The sequence below is a fragment of the Mobula hypostoma genome, chromosome 4 (genome assembly GCF_963921235.1).
Source record: "Mobula hypostoma chromosome 4, sMobHyp1.1, whole genome shotgun sequence".
In the NCBI taxonomy this organism is placed as follows: Eukaryota; Metazoa; Chordata; class Chondrichthyes; order Myliobatiformes; family Myliobatidae; genus Mobula; species Mobula hypostoma.
In genome coordinates this window covers 76482952-76501169 of record NC_086100.1, presented here as the reverse complement: position 1 = coordinate 76501169, position 18218 = coordinate 76482952, and the positions used below count along the sequence as shown (strand labels likewise).

Below are 18218 nucleotides of genomic sequence, written 5' to 3'. Positions count from 1 at the left end.
TAGGATAATAGGATCAATCAAACTCTATCGCCGTCTAGGGGTAAATGACCAGTTTCAAGTGACGCAAAGTTCAGTTCAGTTCACAGTAATCACTGTTGTGCCATTGGGGGCGGAGGGGGGGGGAGAGAGAGAACGAATGAATATTCAAATCGGATTTCAAACAGATCTTCGATATTCCTCGCAGTCAGCTTTCGGGCGAGCCCTTTGTAATGTCTTCTGAGGTCACCGATCGTTCTTCTGCAGTGAACCCAGCACCCAGGCAAGGGTGGACACACACACCAGGTTCCCACTGATCCGTACCTTTCCACCCTGTGCGTCTATGGCTGGTCCCGCGACCAGACCTCCAAACTCCCACCAACTAGTGGGGGGGGCACACCGCTTTCAGGGTCTCGCTACCTCGTGGAGTCGTGTGTCCATTGCGTTAGTGAACCTGTCCCTTTTTATCCCCCTGCTGGGGTATCGCCTGTCCATCACACTTCAAACAGTTCAGGGTTCAAAAGGAGCCGGTCTTGACAATACTCAGACCAGTGTCTCCTTCCGTTAAACTCTCTCGTCTCTTCATTAACATTTCCAAATGTTGCTCCATTGTCTTACTTATCTCTCTCTCCTGAAGACAGGTGGCAGATCAACTGTTGATCCCACTGGTGCTAGCACAGGACAGTTAATATCTTAGTCTATGTGTACTTTTGTAACCCTCTTTCGTCACACTCTGCATGACAGAGTGATGCTAACTTTATTTGAAAATGCTCTTGGAGACCAGCAAGCCCTGGCTTGTCACCCTCCCTTGCTACCTTCCACCTCTGTCTCAACAATCGAAGCTCTCTCCTCAACCTACTAATCTCCTATTGGTGCCTGCTTGGTTGCTGTGTAGGCTTTGCTTTCTTCAACTCAACCAAACCAAACCTGTACTTTCCAACATCGTAAATCATATCGCCCATCACTTCCAACTTTCTCTTTGATGTTCCCCTGAGAGTATTCTCCAACATCATACTGATATCCTCATGAAATACACGCCAAGCCTTCTCATCTGCCATTGCTTGCCACTTGACCTTCCTCTTCTTCTCTACCTCCTCAACACCGCCATCAGGCGAAGGATCTACCTGGGTACTGTGGTCTGAAACCTGACCTGGGTTATCTCTCATCTGACCTGGAGTATGATGGCTCTCTCCAGAGTGAATTGCTGTGGCTTGTGTATCAGTGGTTGAAAAGACCACATCATCTGTGCTTGGTGAAGTAATCTCATCTTCATCCACTGGGATGGAATAGCGCCTCAACTTTGCTTGGTAGACTCGTACACCTTTAATGGTGGAAAACGCTCTCCCACACCAACACACTGGACACTTTGAGCCTCTTATCCTAGCTCTTGGTCGTAGCCGTTCCCTGTAATTAACTGTATCCGTCCAATTGGGTCCATCATTCTCCCTCCTTCTCGGAGGACCCCGAGGGTATGTTTCTCCGTATAAACTAGTAGCATTAGCAAATTTGCCGATGAAACAAAGCTGGGTGGCAGTGTGAAATGTGAGGAGGATGTTATGAGAATGCAGGGTGACTTGGACAGGCTGGGTGAGTGGGCAGATGCATGGCAGATGCAGTTTAATGTGGATAAATGTAAGGTTATCCACTTTGGTGGTAAGAACAGGAAGGCAGATTATTATCTAAATGAAGTCAAGTTAAGAAAAGGAGGAAGTACAACGAGATCTAGGTGTTCTTGTACATCAGTCACTGAAAGCAAGCATGCAAGTACAGCAGGCAGTGAAGAAAGCTAATGGCATACTGGCCTTCATAACAAGGGAAATGAGTATAAGAGCAAAGAGGTCCTTCTGCAGCTGTACAGGGCCCTGGTGAGACCACACCTGGAGTACTGCGTGCAGTTTTGGTCTCCAAATTTGAGGAAGGACATTCTTGCTATTGAGGGAGTGCAGCGTAGGTTCACAAGGTTAATTCCCGGGATGGCGGGACTGTCATATGCCGAAAGATTGGAGTGACTGGTCTTGTATACTCTGGAATATAGAAGGCTGAGAGGGGATCTTATTGAAACATATAAGATTATTAAGGGATTGGACACACTGGAGCATGTGCCCACTGATGGATGAGTTCAGAACCAGAGGCCACAGTTTAAGAATAAGGGGTAGGCCATTTAGAATGGAGCTGAGGAAAAACTTTTTCACCCAGAGAGTGGTGAATATATGGAATGCTGTGTCCCAGAAGGCTGTGGAGGCTAAATCTCTGGATGTTTTCATAAAAGAGATGGATAGAGCTCTTAAAGATAGCGGAATCAAAGCATATGGGGATAAGGCAGGAACTGGATACTGATTGTGGATGATCAGCCATGATCACAGTGAATGGTGGTGCTGGCTCGAAGGGCCGAATGGCCTACTCCTGCACCTATTGCCTATTGCCTATTGTCTATCTAACAAGCCTTTTTTTTTTACTTTTGGTCTAAGACCCATTTATAACTCAAGTCTCTGGGGGGGTCTTCTCTGCCTCTCTGGGTAACGTCTGTCAATAAACTTGTTTGTTCTAATACAGATTTCCATATAAAAGTCATGAAAAGTTGACCTCTGAGCATAGGGAGTTAAGAAGATGCGCGCCTCCAACTTGCTAAGAGGTCTAGGCAGCAGATCGCCTCCACATAATGAAGACTCCTCTATGCAGCTGCCCAAGATATATACACATCTTTGTGCTATCACTTGTCTTCCTTAACCATATCTCATTTATTTCAACTGAGCTAATTACACAGCCAATCTTCGTATTTTCCTGAGATTCCAAATAGATAGCCTGACCTTTATGATACCATCTCTTTTCATAATGTAACTTTCCATCTTCTATTCATGCTTCATATCTTTATGCTGGTGATTCAGCAGGAGTGCTGGGAAGATGCTCAGGAGAAGACGGAGATGCTGTCACTTTTTGTGGAACATATCATCTTGGGAGTTAAAGAAATACATGATAAATTGGAGAACAAGGTTGCTTTCTACACTGGTCAACTTGCAAAGAGTTTGAACAGTAACTCTGATGTGAGATCTCAAGGGCTCTTTCGGGCTGTGGTTCAGGTCCTCAGGGATTGTAAAAATAGTGCAGGATGTCTGTTCTTCAGTTGCGCATTCAGTACAAGAGTGAAAATACAACAATAGAAACCTTACAGTTTGTTGCCAGAATTCACCTCTGTTTTGATGCTGTTTCTCAACTTTGTGAAAAACAGAGCACGTTGGCTGAGGATTCAAAATATGTACGTGCAAAAGAAACTTTTCTGCAAAGGATTAAGTGCATGATTCTCAATGGAGGAAATGATTGGTTTGAGATTTACCTTGTGCGAAAGCTTTTCTGTTTGAATGGAGATGCTGGTCTTTTCAGAGATTTAAGCTTATTGAGAGTTCGCAGATCTTCCATTATCTTTTCATCTGTTAATAAGTAATTTAACCGCACAGGTGCAGGTTTTCGCCTTTAGTCTGTAATTGGAACAGGGTCATTAGGTCTCCTCCTTAGTTTCCTAGTCAGTATTGGCTTTATGTCCATAGAATCTCCTGTGAGTTCCATTGTTAGCCTCTCATTCTCAATCATCTATTTCTTTTTTTCTAACTCAATCTGTTTATCTTCAAATTCCTTCACTGCTGCTTTCTTCTCTTTAGTATAATTCCTTTCCATTTGTTCTCTCTCCAGTTGCAGAAGAAGCTCTGCATTTTGTATTCTTTCCTTGTATTGTTGATTTGGTTTCTTCATCCTTTTCTGATACTCCTGCAAAGTGCCTTCCTGTAACTGCTGTAGCTGTCTTTTGAGAGGTGTCAATTTCTCCTGGTACATCTGCTCTTTTACTTCCAGATATTCTTCATCATCCCGCTTATTGGCAAAATCTGTCTCCCTTGCATCCTCTGTATCTTCATCCGAGTCGCGGCCACAGATACGGCGTTCTTCCTCATAGTCGATGTTGTCTAGCTCCTCCTCATCATTGTAATAGTCGACAATGGGTGAGAGGAAAGCTGTGAACATCTTCCCCACTGAGCTGTCCTCCTTTGTCGACACATCTAGTGCCTTGACGGTGTGACAATCCAACTGGATTTTCCTGAGCCATTCACATCCCAGCAACGGTGGTCCTCCATTTTTCAGTACATAGAGATTCAGCTGCTGTGCTTTGTCTCCGTAGGTCACTGTCACTTTAATTTTACCTTTGGGACGCACTTTCTGTCCTGTGTAAGTCTTTAGCATTAGTTTAGTTCATTTCAGAGGTATGTGAGAAAACAGTCGTTTGTAGTTGTGTACAGAGATCACTGTTAAAGCTGAGCCTGTGTCCAGCTCCATTTTCAGTCTCACAGCTGCCACTTGTGGAGTGATCCATATTACTCTTCGAACATCTGTCTCTTTCAGCTGTGAAATTGCAGACTAGATAATTCACTTTCATCTGAGTCGTTTTCATCAGAACTGCTTTCTTCCATTTTGTGTACATTTTTGTGTTTTCCTTTCTGGGGTTTCTTGTTTCTCTGTATTTTGCCCTTTTTCTGCTGTTTACTAGCTTTGCGTACTCTGCCAGTGTGGCCCTGTTTGCCACAGTTTCTGCATTCTTTGTCTTTAAACCAACAGTCCTCAGGGTCATGTGACATGTTCCCACAACGGTAACATTTCTTTCCTTCATTTCTGTTCAGTGACATTTTATTCGTAGCATATTCCAGAGATTTTTGTTGTATCTCTGAAGCACCCCGTGCTGCTGTTTCTGTTGATATTGCAACGTTCAGCGCCATCTCTAATGCAAGGTCTTTTTCACCCAGGAGCTTCTTCTGTGTAGTTTCACAGTGCATGCCACACACTAAGCTGTCCCTCAATGCATCCGATAGACCAGCTCCAAATTGACAATGTTCTGATAATTTGTGCAATTCAGCAAAATATTCAAAATGCTTTCATTTTTGCTCTAATTCCGTTTTTGAAATTTAAATCTTTCAGCAATGACCAGTGGTCTAGGGTTTAAATGCTGTTGGAGAGTATCTACTATTTGCTTGAACGTTTTGTCAGCTAGTTTTTCAGGGGTTAACAAGCTCCGTAGCAGCCCATATGTTTTTGCTCCCATAATACTGGGTAAGACGCTGGCTTTCTTTTCAACATTAACACTGTTAGCCTCACAATATAACTCCACTCTCTCAATGTAAGTTGCCCAGTCTTCAATGTCACCATCAAATGCTGTAATGGTTCCAATCGTCACCATCTTTGTTATACTAATTTAGCACAGTTTTCGCCTTGTTTTCTTTTTGACTCACATGTCCTTTTCGCTAGTGCCACGGGCACATTCTATCTAGATGTGTGTGTGTGTGTGTCGCTCTTTTTTACAGTCCCTGCGGGTCAGTGCCAGCTGTGGTCTTGCCTGGACGTGCTGCGGCTCCGACTGTGTCTCTTGGTCTCCTAACGTTCCCAACCCCGGCTATGCTCCCACTTCCTTTCATACTCGCAGCCTCGCTCTACCTCCTTCTCCCACTCCTTGCCTCGTTCCTTGCGCTCTTCTTCTGAGTGCCATTATCAATTAAAACACTGCGTTCCAATACAATGTAGGTTCACTAACCTCGTTGCCAATTTGTTGTGTATGTGGCCTGGTCACGCAACAATGCTATTAATAAAAACGCTGGAGATGGGAGCTAAGGCTCATGGTTCTTTACTGGCAGAAACTGAACTCAGCACACATGTACAGATCAATACGCACCTAATAGCGCATTCAACGACGTGTTACTAAAACATAAAGTAGTCCCTTATTATACTGTAGGCTATATGGTACAGAAATAATTAAATAAATCTGGATTAAAAATTCTAGGATTAATTAAAGTAACCATAAACTTACTGGAACATCACAAAACTAATGGCCCTTAGAATTCCATAGAGGTCTATAATGCTTTGTGAACCAAATGATGTTGTGATCGGAGACATTTTTATGATGGTCTCATCAAATGCCTAATGTCATTTAGATTTGCATATTTGTCTTTATGGTTATTAGATTTCACAAGAACTGTATGCCAGGCTGTGACATTATCTTTCTCAGTTTCATGCCATAGATCATGCTTGACCCAACACCTCACATTTGAGCCCACATACTCCCCATAACCACACTCACGTTTCGTATCCCACTGATCCAACTGAGCTGCAGTCTTTCTGACAACTAGGTCTTCGCTGTAGATTCTGTTCCCATGTCCCTTTATCCTTCTGATGACAAGTATAGGTAATTGGTTATTGATTTATTATTTTCATATATACCGAGATGCAGAAAACTGATTCAGAATCATAGAAAAGTACAGCACAGAAAGAGGTCCTTCATTCCATCTAATCTGTGTTGGCTCATTTAAATAGCCTGCTCCCATTGACCTGCACTGCGACCATAGCCCTCTATACCCCTACGATCCAAGCATCTCCTAAATGTTAAGTCAAGCCTGTGTGTACCATGTGCTACCAGCTCATTCCACAGTCTCACCACTCTGTGCGTGAAGAAGTTTCCCCTCATGTTCCCCTTAAACTTTTACCTTTCACACTTAACCCATGACCTCTAGTTGGAGTCCCACCAAACTCAATGGAAAAAGTCTGCTTGCATTTACCCTATCTATACCCCTCATAATTTTGTGGACCTCTGTCAAATCTCCCCTCAATCTTCTACATTCCAAGGAATAAAGTCTTAATCATCTTTCCTTGTAACTTAGGTCCTCCAGACCCAGTAACATCCTTGTAAATTTTCTCTGTACTCTTTCAACTTTATTTATATCTTTCCTGTACGTTGGTGACCAAAACTTCACACAATATCCAAACTAGGCCTCACCAATGTCTTATACAACTTCAGCATAATATCCCAAAGAACTGAGTACTTTGATTTATGAAGTCCAATGTGCCTAAAGCTTTCTTTATGACTCAAACTACCCATGACGCCACTTTCAAAGAATTATGTACCTGTATTCCCAGATCCCTTTACTCTACCACACTCTTCAGTAAATTATCGTTCACTGTGTAAGACCTACCCTTGTTCGTCCTACTAAAGTGCAAAACTCGCACTTGTTGGCATTAAAATCCATCTACTATATTTAAGCCCATTATTCTAGCTGGTCCAATCCTACTGCAAGCCATGATAGCCTTCCTCATTATTCACAACACTCCCAATCTTGGTGTCATCCGCAAGTATGCTGATCCAGTTAACCACATTATCATCCAGATTGTTGATTATAGATGACAATCAACAATGGAACCACCACTGATCTCTGTGGCACTCCACTAGTCACAGGTCTCCATCTAGAGGGACAACCAGCTACGACCATGCTATGGCATTTCCTACAAAGCTGACGTTCAATCCATTTTACTACCTCATCTTGAATACCAAGCGACTGAACTTTCTTCATCAACCTCCCATTCAGGACCTTATCAAATGCCTTCCTAAAGTTCATATAGTCAACATCCACTGCCTTGCTTTCATCAACTTTCTTAGTAACTTCTTCAAAAAACTCCTTAAGATTGGTTAGTCATGACCTACTGCACACAAAGTCACGCTGACTATCGTTAATCAGTCCATGTCTGTCCGATTGCTTGTATATCCAGTCCCCCAAAATACTTTCTAATAATTTTCTCAGTAGTGAATTTAGGTTCATTGGCTTATGATTTCCTGGTTTATTTTTAGGGCCTTTTTTGAACAATGGAACAACATTGACAGTCCTCCAATCTTCCGGTGCCTCACCTGTCCCCAAGAATGATTTAAGTATCTCAGCTAGGGCCCTGGAAATTTCTGCACTTGCCTCCCGCAGGGTCCAAGGGAAGACCTTGTCAGGCACTGGTGACTTGCCACAGGGTAGCAAGTACCTCCTTTGTAATCTGTACAGGGTCCATGAAGTTGACGCCTCTTTGCCTCACTTCTATAGTGTCTGTCTCCTGAGTAAATACAGATGCAAAAAATTATTTAAGATCTCCCCTATCTCTTTCGGCTCCACACATGGTTTACCATTCTGATCTTCCAGAGGACCAATTTTGTTCCTTGTAATCCTTTTGCTCTTAAAGTATCTGTAGATACATTAGGATTCTCCTTCACCTTGTCTGCTAGGGTAACCTCATTGCTTCTTTCAGCCCTCTTTCTGAAGTGTTCGTTTGCAATTCTTACACTATATAAATCATCCCATTTGTTCCTGCCTGTCAATTCAGGCTATTTGCCTTTTTTTCTTAACCAGGGCCTCAATATCGTTTGAAAACCAAAGTTCCCTATACCTGTTATCTTTCCCTTTTATTCTAACAGGCACAAACAAAGTTTGTACTCTCAAAATTTCAATTTTGAAGGCTTCCTACTTACCAAGTACACCTTTGCCAGAAAACAGCTTATCCAATCCACACTTTCCAGATCCTTTCTGATACCACCAAAATTGGCCTTTCTACAATTTAGAATCTCAACCTGTGGACCAGATCTATCTTTTTGCTTCTTTACTTTGAAGCTAATGGCATTGTGATCACCAGATTCAAAGTGTTCACCTACACGAACTCTGTCACTGGCCCTGTCTCATTCCTTGGTTTGCATGCCATCCAGAAAGTTTGTACCAGACATTGTACACTGAAGTCGTTCAAAAGGAAAACCCGTAATAGAATGGAAAATATAGTGACACATCACAGAGAAATTTAGTGCAGGTATTGAAATAAGTGCAATGACCAAAATGAAGTAGATTGAGAGACGAAGAGTTCATTATTGTAAAAAGTTCCATCAAGAGTCTTATAGCAGCAGAATAGAAGCTGTCCTTGAGTCTGCTTATATATATTCTCAGGTTTGTGTGTCTCTGCCCAATGGAAAGAAGGGGGAGGGGTGGGATAGAGAGGATGGCCAAGGAGGGAGGGATCTTTGGTTACATCGGCTGCAAGGTGCAGATGGAGTCAATAGTAAGAAGGATAGTTTTCATAATAGACTGTGCTTGGTCACAACTTTTTTTGCAATTTCTTGTGGTTTTGGGCAGAGCAGTTGCCATACCAAGCTGTGACGCATCCTGATAGGATACTTTCTATGATATATCGGCTTCCGTACTGAAAGGGCTTTTCAACTGAGTTTAATTTTCTCTGGTAATCAGGGGTTAGATGCAGTAAACTTGGTCAAAGTAATTCAATAATTAATTTTTTAATAGAAAAACTAAAAAACCGGTTCCAAATTCATTAAAAACATTAACATTAATATTAATTAAAATAACAAAAATATACAAACCACTTATCTTTTGCATTCAGGTCAGTGGCTCTATATATGTGCACCAGATACATAGGTGGGATAAAACTGAAGATTGCTCATGTACAAGCACACACTGATTAGCAGGACATTTGATTTTGTATGTGTAGCTATTACAGGGGTACCACTGTTTAATATTTACTAGTGATTGGTCTCTGTTAATGGGAGTTTTGACCAGAACAAATTGTTCTGGTGCTCATTTTCTCTTCCGATATGATATAGAGCAGTCTTTCCAGAACTACTCAAGAATGACAGTGATCTTGCTAAGCCAAGCAGCTTGATAAGTTTGATATTCTTTAGAAATGGTTTCTGTTGAAATTAATTTGGTAGGTATGCTTTCTCTTCCAGCACAGTGAAATTTCTGTAAGGGAATGCTGCCAACTGACTGAGTCCAGTCTGAAGGTGTATATACTTATGCTCAGTGAGACCAATGCTAGGGTTCTTTGGGGAAGAACCACAATATAGACTCCTTCTGCTACTGCACACAGAGGGGCAGGAGTTGGGTGGGAAAGCCCCTCAAACAACAAAAGGGGCATCATCTGAGAGGGCTATATTGTGGAAAAGTGTGCAATGTTTGAGCTTCTTTTCTCTCTCTTTAAACTTTACATGACATAATGTACGAACCAAGAAAGTAAAGGGATTTGTACTGTTTCGTCCTTCTGTATATATTTTTATTATAAATAAAGTTTATTCGTGAAATATAAAAAAAATCCTTCAGTGCACTGCATGTTCAGCCCTTATTCACGAACAGAAAATTCATTCTGCTAAAGGTCGTCACATAATATTAATCAACCATTTCCTTTGTTTCCTGTCTTGTGTAAGAGGATGCAATTGCCGCTATACTCTTTCCGGTTGCAATGTGTCATCGGTTGTTGGGGATAATATTTCATCAGAATCCTGTCATTCTTCACCACTACAGTGTCATTGCCCTGTCAAATTGACAAAGCTGACTTTATTCATGGGATAAAACAGAAGACAGTTTAGAACATGAATTAAATACCATTTCTGTCACTATTTTTCTAGTATACAACTGTGCTGAGCATTATTGGTTAATTGTGTTATACATTTAATGTTAGATGACTTACATTTGATTCAGTTTAATAATATTAGGTGTGAGCCAGTAGGATCAAAGGGAAGGCAAAGTTTTGAGTACATAATGGCTCTGCAAGAAGTCCCACATAATGAAAAGGCAGCAGTTGCATTTCTGCTCTGTTTATCTAAAGACACGTAAAGGCATAAAGTCTATTCAGTACCACAGAACACCATGGCCATTGAGTTTAAGCACTATTGAATTTCCCAATAGATGTTGTCAAAAAATTGTTCACTGGCCCATTCTAAAATCACCACAAGATGTAATACTAACCATTCTATAAACTAATCTCTTTAATTTTTGTTCTGAATATTTTTATGCTGGAACTTTGAATATTTTGGGGATTGGGCTTAAGTTCAGGGCCATACATACTGTAGAATGAGTGAAAATGTACTGGCAACCTTCTTTATTGTGTTGCTATCATAAGAGCAGTATAAATGTAATCTAATAAGGAAAAAGATTGAAACACAGATACAAATGTGGGAAGGCTTTCATTTAATTTAAGGCATTTTAGAACAGCTTGACAATCACTATGACAATTCATTGCTTATGCTAAAAATGATTAACAACTCTGCACCAGGGAAGATATATTTCAGGTGTAGTATCAGCCATAGAAAGTAAGAATTCTATCCACTTTAAAATTCCTTCTCACTAATTTTATTAAGTAGCAATAATTTAGTTAAAGGGAGGGGAAATAAAGTTCTTCCTAAACTTTGGTATGAAATACTTTGCAAAATCATCAAGTCACGAAAAATGGAACCTGGAGCAACAAGCTATCTGCTGGAGGATTTCAATGGGTTGATCATTATCTGTAGGGAGAAAGAAATTGTAACATTTTGAATTGAAACCCTGCATCAAGAGTGAAAGTGGAGAGGGGAGAAAGCTAGTATAAAGTGGATGGGAGAGTCTGAAATTTAGACTTAAATCATAGAGTCAATAAAAAATAGCCAAGAATCGACTGGGTTATCCTTAAAATCTCATCTAGTTGACTAATGTGCTATAGGGAAGAAAATCTCTTACCCTTTCCTATTTTGGCCAAATGTGTCTCTGGACCAACCAATATGCCAGTTTCAAAAGTTCAGAGAAATTTGAAATGACCAATAACTCAGTGATATCCACAATCAACAGTGACATCCACATTTTGTGTATGAATAATAAAGAAAGCTCTCAATTACTCTTTGTTATGATGAGTTCCTCATTCTAGCCACACTTTGGATGAAGAGGTTTCTTCCAATTTCCATATTTAACTTCTTGGTGACAATTTTAGTTTAACCATTTTTGGCTCTGTGGTTCATTGCAGGGAAATCCCTGTATCTGTTTTACCAAAGTATTTTATAATTATAAAGGCTTCCACAGTGTCAGCCCCTAATTATATCATTTTAAGGGGAAAGATCTTTGCACAGATGGCTCTTTCGGGATGAAAATTACATTGTACCTGATATCATCCTTGTTAACCTTTTCTTGTTATCTCTCTCTGGTATCTCCAAGGCTTGCAATTTCCTGGTCCCTGCTCTCTGTTCCTTTTCCTGCTCAATCTGCATTTTGCTGAAGGAATTATTCTGGTGGAAGTTTGGACCCTGAAGTGGCCTTTGACCTCATACCATATAGATCTGTATAGGAGTTACTGATGGTAAATAGCAGCTCTTTTATAACATATGTATATATATTGAGGATTTTCCTTGATGAGTTATTCATAAACATACAGTATAAAATTTATATACAATAAGTTTAATTACAAATCACTTTAACCCCGTAGTGTTTCTTTGTTGCGGCTTCAGTTTTATCTATCTCAGATCTCTCCTATTTGTTTTACTTTGATTATGACCTGTGCACTTTTCCTATGTGTTTGCTTTCTTTGTTCTTTATTTTTAAATATGAATTTCCCGTTAGGAAATATACACTGTTGTAGAAAAGCAAAAGAAATTGTATCATGGTTTCCGACAGCATGGAAGACAAACTGATTTGATGTGAAATTAGGCGGGTTTAGTTTTCTCATATAATTCTAATAGTTTATTCACAATCACATTGAAAATTTGCATGAGTAGAACATAAATGTTCCTTGTTTTACTTCAATTAATATTGGTCTGACGGTAACATGATTTTTGCAGTTTTATTAAATACAAGGTAGAGAGTACTAGACAGGTGTTTCTTTATTAGAAACAAGCTGATGGTATGAGGTTTCCCTCGAAGTAATATTAGAAAGGATGTAGATACTGTCCTTGTGAGATCATGGTGATGGTTGTCTTATTGTTGGGATGAGGGTTTTATGTCCTAGGTTTAATTTCACATGAGTATCATGAACTGGCCTATTCAATACCACATGAGTGTTACAACACAGTTCTAATGAATTTAAAATGAAATATTCTAAACAAATTAGTTCATTATTTTACAGCATTCAACCACAGGCAGCTTAAATCCAAAATGGAATAGCATAGAAAGTTCAACCTTCCCAATTAATATTTCAGTTGCAGTTACCATATTATATTAACCACAGACAATACAAAACTCACAAGTTTCCTGTAAACTAAATTTCAAAACTAATCTAATTTTGCAGTTTTGTGGAACTCTGTGATCGACTTTGTATTGATTTAGATTGTGATTGTCTTTTGCATTCAGGGTATAAAAATGCCTGTCTATGCTTCCCAACACCTTGGCAAAGTATCCAGTATAATCAAAGACCCCCTTGCACCTGGGACCTTCTCTTCCCTTCCATCAGGCAGAAGGTACAAAAATTTGAAAGTAAGTACTACCAGGCTGAAGGACTGCTTCTATCCTACTGTTAAACAACGCTTGTACATTAAAGGTGAACTATGGAGTTAACAATCCATCTCATCATGACTCTGGCATCTTATTGTCTATCTTCACTAGACTTTCAACGTAACTGAAACTGTAACACCATATTGTGCATTACGTTATGCTTTTTACTTTCACTGCATCAATCTCCTTATGGTTTGAGATTATATGTGTGGATGGTTTCACTGTTCCTGAGTGCATGAGTCAATAACTATTTCCAATTCCATTAGGTTTTTACATTCACTACTCAGACTACAAAGGAGGCAGTCAAATTTATTTTATCTTGACACACAATTATTTATTTTGCTTTGTTTTTCACAACAGTAGCGCTTACCGAATAGGGTCATTCTCCAACATACGTTACAGCTTTCTCAAAAAAAAACAACCGGAATTCAGGAGAACAGTATTGCTGTATAACAGAGTAATCCAGTACATCCCAGGTAAAGCCCTCCACACCATTGAGCACATCTACATGAAACACTGTCATCGGAAAACAGTATCCATCATCAGGGATCCCCACTTCCCAGTACATGCTCTCTTTTGCATTTGGGAGGAAGGTAGAGGAGCCTCAGGACCCACACCTTCGGGTTCAAGAACAGTTACTAGCATCAGGCTCTTGAGCAAAAGGACATTACTGCACTCAGATTAATTTGTCCCATCATTTCCTGATGGTTATTTATATTTGCATTTGCACAGTTTGTGTCTTGCTCTTTCTGCCTTCTTTAATGTCTTCTATTGCTCCAATGCAATGTTGCATAGTGTACATTGTTAAGTTAATATACAATGTGTTGGGGTGTATGGGGTGTCGAGGGGGGGCAGCACCTCTGGTGGGGGAACATGTCGCGTCCTTTTCAAGGCAGTTTGTCCACCTCTGGTCCCCACCTGGCACTCAGCTCTCACCTGTGGCTCCCCGTAGCTGTTTGCATGTGACAGCGACCACACGGCAGGCAATGGCTTCCACAAGCCTGCTAAACCAGGTGAGGGTAGCCAATGGGTCTCAAACCCTCGGTGAGATGGGGAGTTGTCTATCCCAGCATATGAAGACAGACTCCGGCGGATTGGGCGGACGAGACCATTGGAAGGTCCAACGGTCAAGAAGGCGGTCTCTGCAAGCGCCTTGGAACGTGTAGAGCAGGACAAGACACCAAAGACGTCCTGGTCATCCATTGCACCTAGTCCCATCTCTAATCCCTCACCACCAGCCTCCAACCACTCAGACACCAGTTCTTCCATCATCCACTCATCACCAAACCCCACCCTCCTACATCACTTGGTGCACCATCTGTCCTCAAATCCTACACCATCTATACACCCAGCCCCCACTGTCCTGCACCACCCATCCACCAGCAAGAGCACCAGCTCCTTCACCAATTACCCCATCCTCTTCACCACGCATCCACAATCACACCCCACCTCCTGCACCCCAAACCTACTGCACCAACTGCTGACTCCCATAACACATGTATCTGCCTTTGTTTCTGTTTATGACTATCAGGAAACTATTTGCTTAAATTACAATTCTGACAGAGGTTTGTGGACTTGTACTTCCAGACCTCTTTGTTCTTTTATGTTGCTTCTCCTCATTTTATTTGCTAAGGTGTAGAATATTATTCCTTCATATCTCTATTAAATTCATTTTGCCATGTCTGGCCTTTCTGGTGGACGATCTGTAGACCATTGCAATTCACCTCACTGACTACCATGCTGCCAAATGTGGTACCATTGATAAATTTTATACTTTTACTCTGCTTTTAGATGCCATCCTATTCAACTGGTTTACATACCTGTATATCAAAAGGGGGGTAGGCTGAAGACTGATCCTTTGTTCCACCAGTCTGAAAAGCAGCCTTTACCTCAACTCTCTGCTTATATTCATAGCCAATTTCTTATCTATTTTCCCACTGTTTTTTTCACTTGTTACTGATAACCAAAATTGGTCGAGTTTTGCCTTTAGCAATGACGGTTCTTCCTTAAATAACATGAAAACTTTAAATGCCTTTCAACACACACAAAATGTTGGAGGAACTCAGCAGGCCAGGCAGCAACTATGGGAAAGACTAAACAGTTGATGTTTCGGACCAAAACCGGAAATGTCGACTGCACTCTTTTCCATAGATGTCACCTGGCCTGCTGAATTTCTTCAGCATTTTGTGTGTACTGCTTGGATTTCCAACATCAGCAGATTTTCTTGTGCTTATAATTTTAAATGCCTTCTTATTTTGACACTGATCATTGCTTTTGAATGTTTCTGAATGTCAATATTTTAAGCGAATGATTAGGAGAGGAAGCTGTGATTAACTGGAGGGAGAGTAAAGCATAAACGTATCATTTTGCAATGCATATAATCCACCACATTTAATCACAGTCAATTGAATAAACAATAATAGTTCCATAAAGGGCAAGTGAGCAAACATTTCAATTGTACTTTTTTTTCTTTAACATATGTCTTCTTATTCATGAAGTAGTACAGATAGGGTAAATGCAAACAGGCTTTTTCCACTCAGTTCTCATCTTTTTACCAGTCCTGTGAAGGGTCTCGCCTTGAAACATCGACTGTTTACTCTTTTCTATAGATGCTGCCTGGCCTGCTGAGTTCCTCCAGCATTTTGCTGTGTGTTGCTTTTTCCATTGAGATTGGGTGGCACTACAATTGGAGGTCATGGGTTAAGGGTGAAAGTTGAAAAGTTTAAGGGGAATGTGAGTGGAAACTTCTTCACTCACAGGGTGGTGAGAGTGTGGAACGAGCTGACAGTGCAAGTGGAGCATGCAAGCTCGATTTCAATGTTTAAGAGAAATTTGGATAGTTACATAGATGGCAGGGGAATGGAGGGCTATGGTAGTCCCAGTGCAGGTCGATGGAAGTATGCAGTTTAAATGGTTTGGCATGGACTAGATGGGCCTAAGGGCCTGTTTCCGTGCTGTACTTTTCTATGACTCCATAACTCTATGAGTCTAACTTGGTAGAAAAATACCAAATATGGAAGAGCATTTGACTAGTGAAGATTGTCCCACACACCTGACAGTTCTCCTTCAAACAGTAGCAGTTTAAAACAGAAGTTTTAATTCTGCACGTTATATTACCCATTACTATTATGTGATAGTAGTTATAAGTCATGTTTCCTGCTTAAGTCAATGAGGTTATTGTGGTTTAATTTCAGGTCATATTACCTTTTAGTTATGATGCAAGGATTTGTATTCTTCTGTTGTGGTGATTTGTCTGATTTTTATCATTATGAAACATTTGCAGTTTTCTTGTGCATACTCTTTTCTTACTGATATCACCTGTATGCAGTACTTCTTTCAGTAATAGTGAAAGTGTGAACATGGTATATACCTCTAATTACATAGGTGATAATGATGCACTTTGAAGTAGCTACAATATTATGACAAACTGGTAGCTCTTTATGGTTCAGTCATTCAATAGTAGACACTTCCTGGAAGTACATGCCTCTCTGAGTTTGAATGAGCTCAGTGGCAGATGTTGACATTCCTTATATTCTGGCAAGGTAGCCTCCAACCCGATGGCATAAACGTCGATTTCTCAAACTTCCGTTAATTGCCCACACCCCCCTCCAACTTTATCACCATTCCACTATTTCCATTTCCCTATTTCCATTTCCCTTTTTCACATATCTCTTTACCTGACCCGACCTCCCTCTGGTACTCCTTCTCCTTGCCCCTTTCTTCTACAGTCTTCTACTCTCTCCGATCAGATTCCCCCTTCTCCAGCCGTTTGAACAATCAGCTTCCCAGCTCTTTACTTCACCACTCCCCCTCTCCCAGTTTCACCTATCACATATCACCTTGTGCTTCTTCTTCCCCTCTCACCACCTTCTTGCTCTGACTTCTCATCTCTTTTTCCCAGTCCCGATGAAGGGTCTCAGATCAAAATGTCGACTGTTTACTCTTTTCCATAGATGCTGCGTGGCCTGCTGGGTTTTGTGTGTGTTGCTTGGATTTCCAGTATCTGCAGGTTTTCTTGTGTTTATGTTGACATATCCATATTGTTTTAAGTAATTGAAGTATTTTTAATGTATTTGAATATCTCTGTGTATCAGAGGCACTAGGAAAGCTTGGCACACATTGAAGGCAGGGGAGCTTGATGTCCATCTCTAACAAGACCAGCCTGGTCTGTTTCAGATTGGGACATACTGAGGCCTGATCACAGGTACCAAGTTACAATGAAAGGTTTTTGGTTGTGTGCCATCCAGACAAATCTTTCCATATATATGTACATCGGTAGCAAAAAGGAGAACAAAATATAACAACACACACAAAATGCTGGTGGGAATGCAGCAGGTCAGGCAGCATCTATAGGAAGAAGCACAGTCGACGTTTCGGGCTGAGATCCTTTGTCAGGACTAACTGAAAGAAGAGCTAGTAAGAGATTTGAAAGTGGGAGGGGGAGGGGGAGGGGGAGGGGGAGATCCAACATGATAGGGGAAGACAGGACGGGGAGGGATGAGGCTAAGAGCTGGAAAGTTGATTGGCAAAAAGGATACAAGGCTGGAGAAGGGAGAGGATCATGGGATGGGAGGAGAAGAGCACCAGAGAAAGGTGGAGAGCAGGCAAGGAGTTATAGTGAGAGGGATAGAGGGAGAAAAAAGAGAGAGAGAAGGAAAGGGGAATAAATAAATAAATACATACATACATACATACATACATAAGGGATGGGGTAAGAAAGGGAAGAGGGGCATTAACAAAAGTTAGAGAAGTCAATGTTCATGCCATCAGGTTGGAGGCTACCCAGATGGAATGTAAGGTGTTTTTCCTCCAACCTGAGTGTGGCTTCATCTTGACACAATAGAGGAGGCCATGGATTGACATATCAGAATGGGAATGGGATGTGGAATTAAAATGAGTGGCCACTGGAAGATCCTGCTTTCTCTGGCAGACAGAGCATAGGTGTTCAGCGAAACAGCCTCCCAGTCTGCGTTGGGTCTCATCAATATATAGAAGGCCACACCGGAAGCACCGGACACAGTATATCATACCAGCCGACTTTCAGGTGAGGTGTCGCCTCACCTGGAAGGATTGTCTGGGGCCCTGAATGGTGGTGAGGGAGGAAATGTAAAGGCATGTGTAGCACTTGTTCCGCTTACATAGATAAGCGCCAGGAGGGAGATCGGTGGGAAGGGATGG

General features: G+C 41.1%; 1 pseudogene; it reads right to left on the bottom strand.

Annotated features, from left to right (window-relative positions):
* Window positions 1–2610: 2610 nt before the first annotated feature.
* LOC134344843 (sin3 histone deacetylase corepressor complex component SDS3-like) lies at window positions 2611–3987 on the bottom strand (annotated as a pseudogene).
* Window positions 3988–18218: the final 14231 nt, after the last annotated feature.